A 16240-nucleotide genomic window follows, 5' to 3' on the forward strand; every position below is an offset into this window, starting at 1 on the left:
TCATCCTTTGAAAAAAAAATTAATTTTTTTTACTCCTCTTGACAGCTACAAAGTAAATGGTGCGTCTTCGATTCCCTGTCTTCGCACTAGATTTCCCAGTGAGAAGAAGCTAAAATCTTGGTATTCTGATATTTTTAAGACTTTAAAAACAAATAATCTTTCATCTGTGGATTCTTCCCTTTATACACTCCCTCAGATCCGTGAAGATGTTTTATGTCTTTGAAAACACAACAGAGCTTTGCCAGTAATGCAGACAGAAAATGAGTCATGAAAGATATTTCCCTGTTTGCCTGCTGTTAAAACCCGTGCATCTACCTAGACTTAAGATTTCTATCATCCTTGTTTACAATGCATTCATCACCTCACATAGCACTCAGAGTTCTCCCCTTCACCCCTCTGCTTTCTCACTGACCTGCATTGCCTCAGAGTGCAGCTACATCAGCTTTGCTTAAGCATGAGCCTCTGTTATAGAAAACAAAGGAGAGGGTTGGATTCTGGGCAAACTGTGAAACAAAGAATGGTAATGAAGTGATCCGCTTTCCACATGGAAGATTTGATGGCTGGGTGACAGCAGGAGAACCACTATCTGTAACTGTTTTGACCTTTCCCCCTTTCTGAAAAGAAATACCAGTGTACCTACGTTCCCTGATTGTTACCCCATTTCTCTTTTTTAAGGTGTGTTATTGTCCTTGGTTAGGAGTAGGGCTGAACATAAACAATAATTTGGAAATGGAGAAAGGTGAGGGTAACTATGTTATCTAGCTTTATTATACAACTATGGTAACAACTGGTTTTCATTGGAAACAAAAAGTCTTGCTTAAAAAAAAAAGGAAGGAGAGTGCTTTACTGCTAACCCTAAAGAACAGAGACTTCTTCAGTGCAGAACTGTCAATATTCAGTATTATATTTTGGTGATGGGTAGGTTTGTTGCTTTTTCTTTTTCAGCAGCAATTAAAAGCGTGGCCTTGAAATGCTTGTGTCTTATGCTGCTGGATTTTTGCTCTGAGATATCTGCAGTAATTTCTTGCTATACATGGAGAATATGAATCAATAACGTAGACTTAAGTTCCAAAAAAGGCTTCAAAGGGGCGATGATTGCAAAAAGCTGGTCTGAATTTATTCTGATTTTAATAGGATCTCATTCTATATGAGATGAAGATCTACTGGCATAAATGACATTTTTTTGTGTGTCTGTCCAGCTAAAATACAATCTAATTAATTGAGGTTGTGAAACTTCTCTTGTGAGTGTGCTTTCAAAATCTAAACTCTGAAACAATGGTTTTTAAGAAATTGAAGGTATGAAAGAGGTGACTACCAGCTTCCAAGCTGTTAGTCACCGCACTTCTCTGCATAATAACTTGATATGATCTTTTTTTTTATAGAACCATCATTTTAATTTTATTTTTTGGGAGCAATTATAAGATGAGGCTGTTCATATCAAGTGTCATATATAAATTCCAATGTGAATCTCTTCTTACTCTCTACTTGATTTGCTAGCCCCAGCTTTAAAATCAGTCTGTTTTACCTCTCTGCATCTAGACTCTGGATTTGTATCTTACACTTCCAAAAATCCCAGGCACAATCACTCTGGGCTTATAACCATATTAAAATACGATACTGAGAAACTACATTTCTGTTGACAGCTTCTTTTTATTCCCAACTGGATACTGCAGGTACCCCACGCTCCACCAAATGCTGTGGTTTGATCAGAAGCGTAGGTTGCTCAGCCAAAGGGGAGAGATAGGCAGCATCATCGTTGCATAATGACCACAAAAAGCTATTATTCAGAAGGGGATGAGCCCTAAGCACTAGCAACAAAAAGCAAATCTTCAGATGATGGCATGGGGATGATAATGATTATTAATGAAAACTGAGATCTCTAACCCCAAAGGCATGACTGGAAGGAAGTAGAAGCAAGGCTTGAAGAGAGGTGGTCCATATGAGGTAACCTCTCATCTGTCTTTAATCTTTTTCCTTGTATCCTGCTATCAGATGGTGTTTTTATTAGTCACCTCTTCTCAGTGCCAAGCATCAATGCTTAAAGCATGGCTGCTCCTGCCACAGGAAAGAACAATATGCTGGAGTATTCGACTTGCTACCCTTTTGCAGCGCAAGGGTAGTGCAGGCCGTGGGTGCTGTTGGGTGAAGCTACCCCTACTAGGAATATCCTGCAGCTTGTCTGCTCTGGCCTCTGCATTGACAGCAGCCAGAGAAATTTTATCTTCTACAAGAGACAAAATGGGCATCAGAACCCTGTCCATTCTACTGTCCCTAACAGGCTACTGTACAAAGAAAAAGGAAGAAATTTATTTAATCAGAGACCAATTTTCAATAATCAACATAAGCACATTTAAATTCAAATTATTGAGGGTAAGAATATCTTTTGTGAAATGGTGATGGCAGGAATTATTGAAAGGTATCCAGTAATATCCAGTTCCTCAGTGCAGTGTTTCCTTCTGTTCTTCTATTGAATTTAAGTGAGTTCACTTGTATAGAAATCTCTTCATAGGCAATACAGTTTATGAGCACTGACAAGAAAAAGAATCTGCAAGATGTTAAAAGGAACAGATACTGCTCTTTTTCTTTTATTTATTCATTTATTTTTCCAAACTCTTCTCAATTAATTCACATTGTTATCTATACTAATAGATGGTTGTGCTCCAGGGGACAAAAAAGCTAGGAAGGAATTGTTAAGCAGTGCTCTCAGCATTAAAACAACATTCATTGCCATATGTTGTCTATAAATTTCCTTGCGTCTCTTCAAACAGTTGCTAGGGTTTATTAAGATCTGTTTTCTATGCTCAAGTTCACTTCCTCTGAGGTGTCTGAAATTCAGCAAATTCTTCATAGAGATTCTTCATCCCGATTTCTCTGCTGTGTGTTTATAGGGCAGTTTGGCCCTGACCTATACTTGCAGTCTGTGGGAACTGGCTCCCTCCATGGCCAGCCAGGAGCAGGGCTGCTGACAGCATTCCCTGCCCACCCACTCTGCTGCCAGTGCTTCTCATCAGCGTCCTCCCTGCACGGAGCACAGTGAGTGGTACCAAAACTCAGTGTGGGTGGTTCATCGCCCTCGTCAAGGAAGCATTTGCAGAGATGAAGGTAAATACATCAGCAGAATGAGTTCGGGTAAAATAAATTGAAGGAAGAGTGGCAACGGGTCTATGTGGAGGAGCAGGGATAAACACAGGACAGAGTGCTTCTGTGGCACTGCTGGGCATTATGGGGTGTTGTGTTGGCATGGTGTGAGCACTTGTGTCTCAACTGAGTGTGCTGCTGGTGGGTAGAGGGGCTACTGTTGCTTGAGTTGACCTTGTCTCTGCCCCTGCTGCACAAGAAGAAGGAGACCGGCTTGGCTGGTCAACCATTGCACACTCTTGGGAGAATCCTGCGAGGAAGTGACTGGGGAAGCAGGCTCACTGGCAGCTCCCGGCAGCAGTCCAAGTCATTCCTCAGCTATGGCGGAAGGAGGAAAGTGGAGAAGTTTCTTGTCACCCAAGGCACTGATTAAAAGGAACTGCTGCGCTGTGTGGTTGCGTAAGGTGGCCAGCAAGGGGGCAGGTGTTAAAGCTAGAGTGTGTTGAAAGTGTATCAGAAGACAATAAAGTGAGTAACATGGGAATGAACATCTGGGAAACAGTGACGATACAAATATCATTCTGAGTGGAGTAGCTTTCCTAAGACTGCATCTGGAAGGGGAGGTACTGAAGTGTGCTCAGGTGTACAATGCCCAGGCAGTTAGCTAGAAAGGGGGAGCCAATTTCCCCTGGTTCTAGGCATTCATTTTTTCCATATAATCTATGAAGGAAATCAAATTACCGAAGATGTCCCAATCCTCTTGCCATTTAATATTTCTTCTTCCCCTTCTCCCTAGCACTAATATAGTCCAGATTTTTATTAGTAAGGAAGTGCTATCTGGATCTCCCTTGCTTTAATCTTCTCCTCTGTCAAGCATGTGGGTGTTTGACAAATTACAACCCAATCATCAGCTGGAAAAAAACAACTCCTTCCACACTAGTTTTCACTACAAAGATTAACAGCTGGTAAAGCATGTATAAAATCACTGAAGTAAATGGGAAGCAAGTCTCTAGAAAGCCTTAATCTAGGTAACATCTCCACCAAATGTGAGTAAACAGCCTCATTTCATTGAACATTCAGCATTCCTTTGAAGCAAAATCAAGTGTGATAGAACTTGTAATGAGTCAGGGCTAGGTAATGATTTGCTGCTCCAGATGAGTGGAGTGATGGTAGGAGGAAGAGGTTATGTGAAGAAGTGTTAAGAAGTTCTCCAGAATAAAGAGGCCAAAATAAAATACTTTTTCTTTCTAGGGAAAAATAAAGCTAAACCAGATCCTTGAAGTGGATCTCTTTTTCTTCATTAGCCCAAAAGTATCTTAATTCTATCTCTTTTAGGCTAACCAGGAAGATGTGAGGGTATCTACTTAACTTGGAGTGTTAAGACTCTACCTGACTCAATTAATTCTTTTTGTCAGTAAATACAGAGCAAATTTCTGAGTGATAAATATTTTTTTGGTTTTGTCATCAAATATAAAGTGAATTTCTTTAGATTTCTCAGATCTATGATGTGAATTTTGCTGGACAATTTGCTTCTTGTCAATTTACTGTATTTCCAAATGTACAGGGAATCCATGGAATCTATTTTGTATGCCCTAGAAGGCGATCTTTTTAGTCTAATAAAGTCTCTTGCTAGACAAAAAGTCTTACTAATTTTTCAGATATGTTTTTAGTCATATTGATATAGTAGTATTTTTGAAGTATGTACTGAGGATTCTGCTTTGGGGCACTCCCTTTATTATTTTTATTAATGTTATTATTGTTATTAGTGCTATTTTTCATACAGAGCGGAAAAGAAATAGAACAGGAGTAAAATCAGGAGCAGAAATGAGACGTGCCTGTATTTGTGAGGCCTTAGATACGTGGCAGTGTAGGAGCCGAGCAGTGTGCTATGTTCTGTTTGAGACACACGAAAAGACTGAATGATGCTTCCTAGACTGGTCCATGAAGGGGCTTGTGTCCAAGGAAACGAAGTTTTAGAGCATAATTATCCTTTGAACTGCATGCACTGTATGGTTCAGAGACCACACAGAAATAAAGCTTCTGAAATCCATATAGTGGACTTGTATAGTTCTTGACACTGACTGCTTTGATCTTCTAATCCACTCGTAATGCACTAATGTAGATGTAACCTAGGATCATATTGTGTAACTCAGTTCTACTCACCCTGAAATTCATAGTATTTACTAGAGTATACTGTGGGGAAAACTACACATGGATATGTTTGATTTAGCATTGAGGAGAGAGATTCATTTGATAGATAAATGTTAACAAAGCTGTTTTGTGTTCTGGACTTGCCTGGTGATTAATGCTCCAGTTCAGGTATAATTCAGAAGGACATTTGGCTTTGAACAGAGTCCAAAGTAGTAAGATCTGTGCATTGAAATCCTAATTTAGGCCAAATCATAGTCTACAATTCAAGTCTATGTTTGAATCAAAAGTCCCTCCCTTTCTAACTGGCTTGATTCTTGGAATCGAATGCACCCTAAGTAAGTTTGAGTCACCATCGCTGGAGGTATTTAAAAGAAGGGTAGATGAGGTGCTCAGAGACATGGTTTAGTGGTTGGTAGGAATGGTTGGACTCGATGATCCTGAAGGTCTTTTCCAACCTAGTGATTCCATGATTCTGGCTTATCCCGGGCTTTAATTGCTTTGAACCCGTCCTCATGGTGACATCTAACATGGTTCTTTTTGTTGTTGCTGTTCAGGTTTGGGGTTTGTTTGTATTTCTTTTACCAGTTGAAACAAAACTGTTGCTAAGCTACAGAACAGGATTTCTTAATATCACACTGAAACAATGAAAACCAGCTTATAGAAATATGCAGGACTCTTATGTACAAAGTAAACTCCTATCTAAATATTAGTAAGCATTCACAAGCTGCTGTCATACCTACTGCTTTGTGTCATTCCAGAAAGGCATCACATCTTGCATAAGTCTCTCTTTGTATTCATCAATGGAATCAGCATAGGTAGCTTTGTGTGTTGGACAAACCTTACAGACAGAGCTTTTGACTTCCAGTCCCTTGCCCTAATGATTGAGTCATGTTCTTTGTGAAGAAAGAACAAATAGAATTTGGCCTTGTTTCTTGTGAAACAAATGGTAAAATATTTATTATGCAAGATCAATCAATTGAAAAAAATTTACATCTGGAAAAAAGACAGATTTATATTTGAAGCTGTTTCAATATATTGTTATCTTCAGCAGCTATTTTAATTTCTTTGTATTTTATATAAGATAGGGAGCCTTCCCATTTACTTTTGTAATTCTGTGCTGAACAATCAGCAATTTGGATTTCTTGTCCAGAAGACCAATCTCACTGTCTCAAGCAGTCAAATAATGTATGTCAACGTGAGAGATCTCCCTGAACAAGCATAAGCTAAAACTTTTTCCAGTCTTAAACTGCCAAGTGTAATTATAATTAGAAAATATCTCTGTGAAAATAGTAGTGGGATGCTCTATTTGTTCTCTTTCACTCTTATTTTTGTGAAACAGTCTCTTGATTTACAAGTAGGGATATGTAGTGCAATATCTAGCAGCCTAAAATGTCATTTCAGTGTTTGAAATGCCAAAAATATTCCTTCTGCTTCTTATATCAGTCTCTAATAAGGAACATTCAGCCTGACTTTTGCTAACAACCTTAGCAATGATTCCTAATGTCACCTACCTCTTCTGTTCCAGCCAAGGCCCAGGAATAAATGCTTTTTTTACTCTATGCGTCTCAGAATTTAAGCTTCCCCCAAACCAGTTATAGAATCAAGAACATGGTATTTCTATGATGTCAATCTTCCTACCATAACCTTAGTTCCTAAAGTGGATATTTTCCAACTTGATATTGGAAACATATTTCCAAGGAAAAAAACCCAAACCTATGATGTGGAGCACAGAACAATAACTGCACTTAGACACCCAGCTTAAAAAGCAGGCATTTTGAGGCCAGTTTTCCTGAAGATATATGGACAAGACTGTCTACTGAAGTTAAAGCCATAAGCTGGTATTTGAGCAACTAGGAAATTAATTTCCATTTACTTCAGTGGGTTATCCAGTGATTATTTTTTATAGCAAGATTTTAGGATAATGCGGATTGATGATAATTTGGTACTTCCTAAACCAGAATTACTAAGGTGAAGAAAGTGAAAGAAGTCTAAAGAGACATTGCGTGTATCCTTACTACATTTAACTTCATAAGGGCTCTGCAGTCTTGGGTATGGACACATACATTCGAGTGTTTTCAAATAGAAAATCAACCATGCACTGGTTTTGGTTTTTTGTTGTTTTTTTTTTTAAGATTAGGTCTATATATCCTGAATTTCCAACTTCTATTTTTAAAACTGCAAGAAAATTAAATTAATTTCATGAAATTCAGCATAGCAGATGTGTGTTTCTGTTGGCTGCCCAGTAATATTTTCATAACTTTGTAACGAAAGTGCGTATTGGATCCTATTACTGGCAATGCCGCTTTTTGGCTCAGTGATCTAGTTACTGAAGAGAATTTCATATCCAAAATCACAAGCTTTGTGCTTGATTTACTTGAGTTTGTCTATACGTGGAAACAATTACTTTTTTTAAAGGATGCAGCAGTTCAGTAAATGGGATGTTTTTCTTCTTTTTTTTCATTGCACTGTGGCTGTGTGTTGGCATCTCTCTATCTTCTATAACTTCTTTTCCTTTCTATTTTCCAGCTGTTGTAAAATACTCTGACACTTTCATTTCCTTTCCAGTTCATCCAGGCATGTTGCAAACAGATCAAGGGATGAAATACTACCTCTGCCCCAGCAGATACAGAAGGGGAAAGGCAGTGCTTCTTTTGAATCAGAAAGGCCAAATAGAGCAATGTGGGGTGATTTTTCTCAGGTCTGGTGCTGGTGGGACACTAATGTAAGCCTGAAGGATGTCTAACAGTACAAAATATACCAACTTGAGCTGGAAGAAAATTTGGGAAAAGAAGAGGAAAAACACTATAGTGTCCGGAGGATTGTGGAGAGGCTGTCGTTGAGGACCATAAGTTGTGCCGTGTATATAAGGGGTTGTGCAAGTCTGTCAGTCTTCATCTGCTAATTTTTACTCTTCTGGGGAAAGGCTATATGTTACTTGGAGTTAGAAGGACGAGATTTTCATGCTAGTCATGTCAGAGACTTTAGTGACGGTGGATCCCGAAACATGTATTCTTGGTTGTGAGCAACCAAGAAATTTGTCATTTGGGGGGGGTGGGGTGTTTTGGCTGGTTTGGGGGTTTTGTTGTTTTGTTTGTTTGTTTTTAATACAGTGTTTATATTTTAATCTTTCTATGGCGTTGTGGTTTTTTTGAAACCACAATGTGGTATGAAGGGCTTGTGCCCATCAAAATACATTAAATTTCCAACAGTAAATAAGTATAAAACCTTAGAAGAGCAAATATCCATAATCTGTAATAAGGTGAGTAAGCAAAACAAACAAAACGAAACAATGCTAGTCTCTTTGTCACTGTTGGATTTTGTTATTCCGTGAAGAGAAATGGCTCTAATATATAGAAAGAATTTCTAAATTTCTGGTCACTGAAGTTTCACCATGATTAGTTTTATAGTTAGAGGGTAGAGACTCTCCATTGGCTTGGAAGAAGATCCAAGCATAAGGAAAATTATTATTTTTTAATTATTATTTTATACTTTATTTCCTCTGATTTGAAAATCCTACAAAATTTTCCACATTCCTTCTTTTTTAATGTTGTGTTTCTCCTATAAGAGATGTAGATGGAGAAGTAATACAACATTTTTTCCTTATAATCATAATTATTCATCAAGGATTATTTGTCATGAGACAACTGCAGTCATTAAATTTAGAATGGTGAGTGCAACAGAGGGAACAGACAGCATCTTGTCTAGACAGTCTAGAATTTGTCTTTATTTCAGTAATAATCACCTTGATTGTTTTCTGGGAGAGCCTCAAGAAAGGCATATATATTTATATCAATTAATAAGTAGCATATGTTTGTGTTTAGAAAATACTATTATATTGATTTTTTGGTATTCAGAGATTGAGGATAATGCTGGCTTTTTTTAAGCTGAAATGTAAAAGGAAATAATTTTGAAGAGAGGTTTTTTTTGTCTTTCCAGAATCAGTCATGATTTGAAGAAGTGTGTGGTAAATCTCATTGCACACATTTTGTATCCTGTTTACTACTACAGTTAATAAGCTTAGCATTTGGAGCCAAAGTGATTCCAACCTTGGCAGGGTTTTCTGTAATTTGGAGAAGTGGGTTTCCGAATAGAGATGGAAGTTCATGGCTACTCACAGAGTGCCTCTGAAGCCTCACCAGTATCAAAGGATCGTGTGAATTTTGTATATTTTTCTGATAATGTAAATAAAACCCCAATCAGCTGTGTTATTCTTCTTTTACAAGTCAGCAACTTCAGGACTTCGAGCTTTTCATTTATGTGCTAATTTCCTAAAAGCTATTGAAGTCATGATGCTGAAATAGAGCAAAAGGTCCATTGTTTTCCTTAACTAAGAGATCAGGAGAGATTACTGCAATGATCCATTTTTTTCTTTTTGCCAAACACATATTGAAGGAAATTACACTGATTTTCAACAGGGGAAGTGCAGGGGAACTGGGATCTGATTAGCCTTTGTCTTGGGGTAATTTGTGGTTTACTCTGCTGTGAGGATGGACCACTACCTCCTCATCCAGTCCTCTCTCAATGGGTCTCTGATTAGTCCTGGCCAAGAGCTCGCTAGTTACTAGGTCTGAAATGCCTCAGTGGATGATGATGATGATGGCATTTTAGTGCTCTAAAAGGAGTGAATCAAGGAATTATGATGGTACTTTGCAAAACTGGTGCCATTCTCCTCTCCCTGATTTCTCTGATTGATTCAAAGATTTGTGGTACTAGTGAAAATCACGTGAGAGCAGAGGTGCAGGGCGAGTGAGACTTTAAAAGTGCAAATACTTTGGTGCTCTGAAAAAGGGACCCATCTTGCAGCTAAACAAATGCAGAAATGCTATTCTCTGGAATCCATAGCTCCTGCATTTTATTCCTAACTTGGAGAACACTTGTGTATTTTCAGTTTCTGTGCAGATGAGTTTCTACCTCGTATCCCTAGTTGCCTAGTTTTTATTTCAGTAAACAAAAATGTTTCCTTAGGTTGTTATTTAGCTCTCCTATAGCTCCCTTTTCAACTCTAATTTTCATTTCCCTGATGCTGGATTGTAGCAGGGTCACAGTTTGAAGAGTCATTGCTACAGCTAATCCTCTCTCTCTTTTCTTTTTCTCTTTAGCTGATTGTTCATATTTTCAACTTCATAATCTCACCACCAAAACCTAGGCATTCTTGAGAAGGAACACAGACCTCAAAAATGTCACTGAGCTCTGAACTCTCAGAACAAAACCCTTTCTATGCTTAAACAGGATGCTACCAAGGAGTTTGGGCCAAAATTAAAAGGAGGAAAGTGCTCTTTGTATAAGGCATTCCACATAGTATTCCAAGTGATGATTTGCACAGCTGAAAAAAAACCCAACAGTATATATTAATTATTTCCTCTCTTGAAGTCCATAAGCCAAACTAACAACCACCTCCAAACTGTTGCTTTTTCTCACATTTTCACTTTCATCTCCTCCACTTCCATTGCTTACCAAGTGAGTGCTGAGCCCAGCATCTGGTGCTGTATAGCAGTGTGATGTCTACAGACTTGGAGATGTCAAGCCACTTAAAATTTTGTCCTTGCTTTCTCTTCCATGCCACTCACCAGGTGGAATTCCTTAAGGATATGATTTAGTAGTGGACAGGTATGATTTGGCTTGACGATCTGAAAGGTATTTTCCAACATAGTGGTTCTATGAGTCTATAAGTCTATAGTCTATGAGTCTATATAAGAAGCAGCTGAGGGAACTAGGGTTGTTCAGTCTGGAGAAAAGGAGGCTGAGGGGAGACCTTATCACTGTCTACAGCTACCTGAAAGGAGGCTGTAGTGGGGTGAGGGTTGGTCTCGTCTCCCAAGTAAGAAGTGATAGGATGAGAGGAAATGGCCTCAAGTTCTTCCAGGAAGGGTTTAGACTGGATATTAGGAAAAATTTATTCACCCAAGGGATTGTCTAGCACTGGAACAGGCTGCCTAGGGAACTGGTGGAGTCACCATCCCTGCAGGTATTTAAAAGACTTGTAGATGTGGTGCTTAGAGACCTGATTTAGTGGTGGACTTGGTAGTGTTAGGTTTGTGGTTGGACTTCATGATTTTAAAGGTCTTTTCCAACCTAAACAGTCCTGTGAAAACACTTAATCACTATAATCAGTTTGCACCTGTTTGTATCACTCCACTAGTGTTGTTATTCATGCTACTTTACAGTGACTAAGGATTTGCACTTAAAAGTTTCTCTTATGTTTCAAACAGCCCCCTCAAATGAAATGGGCTTACACAGATTTTAAGTTGGGGTAGAAGCTTCTTTAGAAGTACATTAGAGGAAAATAAAGTTGTTCTTCAGTGAATGTCTTTCAAAATGGAAACCAATAGTGATTTGTTATTATAGGGCTATTCCCTGTGGTAAAAGCAAATGGAGTACTGGAACGGTTTCTAGCTGAAGTAGAAACAGAAATAAATAGGGAAAATGCTTAAGGACTTGCTTTAAGGACAGAAATGAAAACCAAAATTTTAGCAAAGCCTGTGCCATCAAGCAAAAGTATGCCAGGGCTCGAGGCAGAGCCCAGCAGATAGGCTGTGCTAACATGAAGCTCTCACACATCTGTACAAAAGGAAGCTAGGCACACCGACACAGAAAACACCATGCCACTAGTAACATCATATGCTTCCACTGTGCTGTTATTGCAGTCTTGATCATCAGCAAAAGAGCATGTTCTTCCAGAGAACGCTAATACCTTACAGCCTGATCAGGGGCATGCTGCTGTAAATCTCTGCCCCACAGAATTTTGACTAGAAATAGATGTGATTGCACAAGTACCTCTGCTGTTTCCCAGCCAGACATGTATATTCCAGGTTCACAGCTCAGACAGTGTTATTTTAGATGGGAATTAATTTACTCTGCATGTTGCTGAGCTTGGAAAGACTTTTTTGTCATCATTATTATTTTGAAGAAAGGAAAGCATTCATAGATTTTTATGAGTGGGAGATGGGAAAATACAAGATAATTTTTTACATCAACTTTTTACAAAGAAGTTGTTCTTCTCCTGAGGCTGGTGTGATTCAATCAGCCAGAATCTGACTGTCATTGAATCCTTATGGCTCAGTATTTTCAATCTGGTTTCAGAGATACAAATAATCAGCTTTCACTAGTACAGGCTCAACAGTATTCCCGTTGTTTAGGTTTCCCTGATGGCTACAACGCTCTTGCCTTGTCTTCCCTTTCCTTCCCCTCCCTTCCCTAAACCTTCCACAAACTCAGGTAGGGTCACGCCTGTTTTATAACAGATGGGTGTGGGAAAGGACCAGTGTTTGAGTTGTTTTTATAATAAAAGTACACGAGAAGCTACAAACCAATTACTTCCTATTTATTTACGGTGGCTAGCATTATAAAGGATTCCCAAACATTCTTTTATTTAAAATACGATTATAACTCATTTGTTAGCTTCTTTAGATTGTGTAGCATCAGCATCTGTAAGTTCTTTTGTCTGCAATGTCTCATCTGCTGATGGAGATAATGCTGCTTTAAAGCCTGTATATCCTGAGAGAGAATTGCTTGTCTGTTGCCTTTCTTTAATTCATGAACTCTCAGGGATAGTTTTCTAACTGATTGCGTCTTACAGGGATAAAAAACTTACTGCTTTTCAGCAGACAGGAAAACAACAAAGGCAACTGATATTATAAGGCTGTAGAGTTCACATCTTCTGAAATAATAAAAAGTTAATAAGCATGATAGACCTTTGTCTTCTTTTTAATCAAATCAAAAGCTGTACAGCATATATCCATATACTATAGAAACAAAAGCCGTGCTGGATATACTCATATTCAAAACCAATATCACTTGCTCCAGTCCTTCCATCTCCCATGAAATGAGGCCACCTGAATATTGAGTGAGTGAGGAATTAGGGATTTGGTAAAAAAATATATCCCTTCATATATTTTCACTTTGTCCAAACTCAGGCTGTAAATCTGAAGACAAAAATATGTAAATAGGGCTGTTTTCTATGCAGTATCCAAGCACATTGAAGCTCAGAGAACTACTTGAAGCATTTGAAACAAATTAATGTTGGACTCAGCTCTTTTAGACTCCTCCTTATCCTGACTGCAGTGCAGGGAGCTTCACATCCACATGACTCAGTTGGCTATTGCTAGGTATTACCCACCCGTGCTGCATCTTGCACTTTATCTTCTACCTCTGTTTTGCATTGCTTGCATCACTGTCAGTCTTCAAATCGCCTCTGCTACCGTATGGTCCAAAAGCAAGGGAAGCGGGGGGAAAAAGCAACATCTGAGAGGCCTTAATAGTGTAATTTATTTGTGTGCTAACAGACTTCTTGTGCTCATAAGGGCATCTTGCTGTTACCCCCAGGGCTGAGAACCAGTCATTGGTGTCTGACACAGTATCAACAATGGTCCCAGCAGGCTCATCAGAAACCCAGAGGCGAGTAGGGGAAGGTGGAGACCTCTCCACCAAGATACTGGGGCAGTCTCTGAATCTGACCTACTCCCTTAGTAGCTAAAGCTGAGAATGTCACTGCATCCCTTTGTATTTAGGATCCTTGCAACACTTCTGTGAGTTGCCAGCATGCGTAGTGAGGCTTACTGCAGATCTTGGGCAATTCACTCTAGCAGCACATCATTTCATGCTTGTAGTTACCAGATCCTTTTAACATTATGCTGAGCATGCAGTACTAATTCCCTCCCGCTGCAATTTAACATATGCATCATGTGGCTTTCTGGGGTTGTTCATCAGTGTCTGGCTGAGGTCCATCACGGACTGTCTGACAGTGTGCTGCAGGAAAAAGCCAATAGCTCTTGTGACCCTACATGCTTTCTGCAGAGCAGCCCAACATCTGATTGTCTTAGGGCATCAGCTGTGGACAAATAGGCTCTTCCAGGGCCTGGTTGGGCTGGTGGAAAGAGTCAAAACACCAGCTGCCCATTGCCTACTGCCGACCAAGTGCCTCATATGATTCCCTCCTAATGTGCTTCAGCTCAAATAAGCTACTGCAGCAAAGACCTAGTTCTAAGTCAATGCACTTAAATTTAAGACACGATGTGCCAGGGAGCAAATACTGCAGCCCTCTAGACACTTATCATGAGGAGGAAGTGTCAAGAATTTGTGTGCTGGGCAGAGATGACAGGGTCTTACATCAGCATACCTTGGTTTGCATCCAGATATATGTGACCCATTCTCTTTTTATCCTATAACTCTATTAAATGGAGAAGGATGGTTATTGTTTTACTTGTTGTAAAGTGAAGTTGCTCTGTTTTAAGGCAGAAAGAGCATCCCACAGTTTTTTTAATCACGTATTTATGAATGACTTGAAGGAATCCTGACATATAAAATCTTAAATTACTTTGAAAACTTGTGACCGTTCATAGTGTGAAGAGGAGGAGCAGGGCTGGAAAGCATAGGGAAAAATTACTTGACTTTTCCTTGAAAGGGTCTAGCAGAATGGGCCTACTTGGAGGTGTTGATAAACGTATCTTGCTGGATTTCTACTACTCCCTGCTAAATAGTTTTTTTCAGAGTTACCGGTGTTCTGATGAATACAGTCCTTAATGATTTTTCATTGTTTTAACTTGTCTATAAATCTCCAGAGCATTTCCTGTAAGAGTTGCAAATTGTAAATGTCTGGTTTAAGGAGTAGTTAAAAATCATTCAAATTTAAAACTAGTAGTATCTAATGAAAACTTTATTCATTTTTGCAATTCTCATTTCTTTGTTTAAAAGCAAATGTAAGAGAAGTCCTTCTACAGTTTTACATGTTTTTCTGGAAGACTATATTGTCAATACAGATTAACAAGCTGTTTTCTGTTTCTGGAGAAAAGTATTTTTTTTCTAATTGTTTTTCATTTGCTAATGAAATCTTATCAGATATAGTTTGGTTTAAAGGTACTGAATATAATTGTTAATAGGAATGATATAGACTGTCATTTGTTTGTATTAGATTTACTCTAAAATTTTCAGTAATGTCAAAGTGAACTTCAGTCTTCTGAAAGTAATATATTAAAAGGAGAAAGCTACAGAGTGCTAGATGACTATGTTTTTGTGTCTTTTATCTTTCATATCTTAATCCCATTCACAATGGCTGTGAAGAGGAGCCTTGTGCAGGCATATTTAAATTCAGTCTTTCTTGCAAACATACATTTTATGCAGACCATTATTTTATCTGTAACTTCTTGTTCTTGTGCCTGAGAGATAGTTATTCCCTTTAATTTTATTATCAAGCATTCTCATTTAGCATCAGGTCAGTGTTGTGTTAATCCTTTGCTAAGGAGCTTGTTCCAGGTAGGAGTTTCTCATGAGCAGTTACTGTGAGAATGGCTTTGCATATTGTCAACAAGGAAATTATGCTGCTTTTTCTTTGAAAGTGAGAGGAGAGAAAATTTGCTGTGTCTAAAGGTAAAAGGTGCCAGAGATGCTTGATACAAATCTGAAACAATAAGATTCAATGATCCAGTGGGTCTTTTCCAACTTAGTGATTCTATGATTCTATGACATGTCTTTCTGTAACCAAATACCCCAAATCAAGATAAAAATCAGGAATCAGGATCCTAAACTCAGCATTTGATACATGGGCAAATGTGCTCTCAATACCTGCCTTCTGGGATATATGGTCTGTGCTCCTAGCTTTCTCTAAACTGTTTGTCAGTTGTCATGCTCTTGCTCATAAGGAAGTGGCCTCTGGGATATGGGCTGTCTTCTGCCTCTAAATTCTTAGACATTCACCATATGGGTGCCCCAGACTCTCCTGGAGCAGCCTTGTGTTACCATCTGTGTAACACCCACATCATGCTTGTTGAGGCAATGTAAAAGCCAAGATGGTTTTGGATAACTTTGCTACTCTCAAAAAAAACCCAAAACACTTTCCAGAGCTACCAGCATTTCTGCTGAGTAACTCCTGCTGTGAGAGCCCTTGCTCATGTTTCCTCTGCACTCTCTCCTTGTAGGGATGGAAAAGGGCCCCATCTTCCTGCATAAGATAGCTGATCCCCAGCAGTTCCTGGATATACAGGCCTTTTTCTTTCTTCCTCATGGCTAGGCAGGTTTT

General features: G+C 38.9%; 1 protein-coding gene across 2 annotated transcripts in view; it reads left to right on the forward strand.

Annotated features, from left to right (window-relative positions):
- The first annotated feature begins 11892 nt into the window (after positions 1–11892).
- PTPRO (protein tyrosine phosphatase receptor type O) overlaps positions 11893–16240 on the forward strand; it is a 350703-nt gene continuing 346355 nt past the window's right edge. For both annotated transcript variants that reach the window (XM_069861801.1, XM_069861818.1), the window contains exon 1: positions 11893–11897. The gene's annotated coding sequence lies outside the window, so the exon portion shown is untranslated. The remainder of the gene's footprint in view (positions 11898–16240) is intronic.

This window comes from Phaenicophaeus curvirostris, chromosome 1 (assembly GCF_032191515.1).
Source record: "Phaenicophaeus curvirostris isolate KB17595 chromosome 1, BPBGC_Pcur_1.0, whole genome shotgun sequence".
NCBI classification, from domain to species: domain Eukaryota; kingdom Metazoa; phylum Chordata; class Aves; order Cuculiformes; family Cuculidae; genus Phaenicophaeus; species Phaenicophaeus curvirostris.